Consider the following 3277-nt stretch of genomic DNA (forward strand, 5'->3'; position numbering starts at 1 on the left):
CTCGCACTAGAAAATATTTTCATAACGCTCACCAGAATTTTTAAAAGATAGGTTATCGAGTTTCCAACCCCATAATTTCAAGTGCTTGAGCGTTTTTTCACAAAGCCCCACCTCTTTCGATCCATGATGTGATAGTTAGCTACATTGTAAATCTGAAGAAGGAAGTTTAAACTCAAACCTAAATTTTCTGGAAGTTACCCTAAAATGGTAATTTCCAGGAAACCCAAAAATCTATTTACATTGCACAGGAAAGTTCTAAAAGTGTTTGCATTGTCCAGCCAGGATACTCCAATATTATAGAGGGATTTGCAATGTTAGAGTCTTTGCAAATATGGGTCGATCGAGTTATGTGAAGAGGTTTATGTCAAAACCCTAGCTAAGGAAACAAAGGGAGAGCCTAGTCATATCCCTGTTGAAAAACATGATGAAAACCTTGTGAAAGAACCAGAGGTTAGGGTTTATGAAAGGAGAACAAGAAGACAGCAGAAACTAATGTTAGAAGAAAAGGAGGCAAAACAGAGAGCAACACAAAGTAAAAAAGGCAAACAGAAAATGGAAACAAGGGAGGAAGAAATGGAAACATAGCCTAGGGTTTATTGCAAAAAACCTCATACTTGCCCTAAAAACAAGCTAAGACTGAATTTCAAGGCTAAAATGAACCCTAGGCTGAAGGATACAGTGATTATTGATGCAGAGGAAGAGATTGTGCAAGCTTCAAAGAGTAGAAAGAGACAGAGGAAAACAGAGCATGTTGACAGAAAGGGGAAAGAAACCCTAAAGGTTGATAAAATCATACAAAAAGCTACTAAAAGGGTGACAAGAAGCCAGGATAAATTATAACTCCTTGCTCAAGTTGTTGAATCCATGGAAGAATAAACAAATCTGCATTTTTGGTGAAGCAGTACCTTGAGCCAAGAACAAGGGAATTTATTTTGTTGTAAAAACCCTAATTTTGACTAATATATTTCATGAAGTTTTTTGATAGTTTAGCTAGCATACTCCAGGGTTGAATGATGATATTATACAAACTTTTGTGGATTGTAAGCACACAGATGAATTCCCTATGGTTTTGGTCAAATAGTCAACAAGAAGGAGAAATGGCAACACTCTGTTTTTCCCTATTTTAGTCACAATCTTCAAGCATAGTTTACAAACAGTTGAAAAGGAATTTTTAAAAATTGAAAAAATGAATTGTTGGGAATGGGATGATTTCAAAAAACCCCCTTCATATTTTACCCAGGCATCATGTTTTGGAAACTACAGAGGAATGATTGAGGCTTATTTTTCTAGATTTTGTAATTCTATTTTTCCCTGTTTTAGTCACTATTTTCAAATGCAATTTTCGAACATATGAAGATGAATTTGTAAAAACCAAAATAGTTTTTGGTTGGTCACATACTATTTTTAAAAATCCTCTCTCAGTTTTTACCCATCTAGCATGGTTTAAAGGATATGAAGGAATATTTGCAACCTATTTTTCAAGATTTAAATAATTAATTATTTCATGTTTTAGTCATCCACTTTGGGCAAGGTTTTCGAGAATATGAAGATGAATTTTCCAAATATGAAAGAGGTTTTTGTGGGGAATGAGTTGATTGAAATATATATATATATATATATATAGACACACAAACACACACACAAAAATCACGGTTTGGGAGATCTGAATGCATATTTGAAGCCTATTTTTCATAAATTTGCCAGATTTTTCGAAATTATGTTTCCTATAAAAATGTCAAGTCAACAGTTGAAGGCCACCTCATCAAATTCAACTTGGGGATCAGATATTATCTCCTCCTTGATTATTTCAAATAGTAATGAAGAGGTTTTCAGATCCATTTCTTTTGGATCTTGAGGATTATTGTAATTAATACTTTCCACAAATTGTGGATCTGAAACTTATGTAGTATTTCTATAAATTAAATGTAAAAGGAGGACCAAGGGTTGGTTTTTGATGAAAGAATAGCCATTTTCTGTGTGTTGCAATCATTATCAATATATAGTTTTCCAATATCAGTAGATTTTGGTTAGTGATATAAAGATTCATGTGATGGTATGTTTTAGTATGTGTTTTCTACAGTTTCAGTGTTTCCTTCTTTGTAATATCATATGAATGTATGGTCTTTTGAATATTTGAATAAGAGTAAATGTTACAGAATTCATCCTTGCTTTGATGTTATGTTTCATAGATTTCAAATAGTTACACTCTTATGCCCTACTGTAGTGGGTTGTTCTCCTATTTTTCCCTCCAGCTATAACAATGACAAATGTCTAGAATGTGCTATCTACCTTGCCTTTGTCAATCTTGATCAGACGGCGAGTATCTTGGTAAGATGACATAAACCCTACCTCGTTAACTCCATTTCCCAATGGACTATCTCTCTCATGTCCAACCAAACCCTACATCAACACAACTAAACTGAATATCTAGCCATTGTGTGAATGTACAATCAATTGCTAATTTAGTGATTAGACTGTCAGAGAGAGCCCTCTCCATATTGAAGGGGCTAGCCTTCAATCTATAAGATTGGTTTTGAATGGTTACCTTAGGAATTTCTCTTCTACAACAAAGAGGATATTTTTGAGTGATAACAGATTGCAACAAAGCATATTTTGATATATCTATGTGGCACGACAAGTTATGGTTTGAAATATGTCTCAAATGATGGAGATTAGCTATAGGGATTCATAGATTCTAATTAGGTAGGGAGTGCAAAAGATACAAAGATCACATCCATATCTTGTTTCATCTTGGGATCTGTTATCACCCCAAGAAACTCTCCTAGGTTGTATATCAGAGATGCTCAGGAACATTACAAACTTAACAAAATGTTGGATAAATGGTGAATGAATGAAAGAAATGCTGCATATTCAAGCCAGATAACCACTTCTACTATGCTTAACCCCAGACATGGGTGAACACCCCCAGACTACAAGGCTTTAGACCACCAATTACTCACAGTTTAAGGAAAATGTGATGATGGAGAATATTGATCACACCAGCAAATGCACAGGACCCTGTGATGGCCAGCTGCAACCAGTAAAAAGGTCTGCAAATTCTATTTCCTAATGCACAGACAGGATGACAGCTCTCTGGCATTAAAACAACAGAAACCTGCATACAAATTCAATGAAACTAACTAGATTCTAACACAGAGGTGGGATGACAGCCCCTCTAATGCTAAACATCAGCAGCACATGAACAAATGCATAACAGGCACAACCTAGAACAAAGAAGAAGAAGTGGATAGTGAGCAATTAACAGCAAAAGAAGCTT

The sequence above is a fragment of the Pinus tabuliformis genome, chromosome 4_2 (assembly GCF_031772625.1).
Source record: "Pinus tabuliformis cultivar Carrire ecotype Pingquan chromosome 4_2, CPIR1, whole genome shotgun sequence".
In the NCBI taxonomy this organism is placed as follows: Eukaryota; Viridiplantae; Streptophyta; class Pinopsida; order Pinales; family Pinaceae; genus Pinus; species Pinus tabuliformis.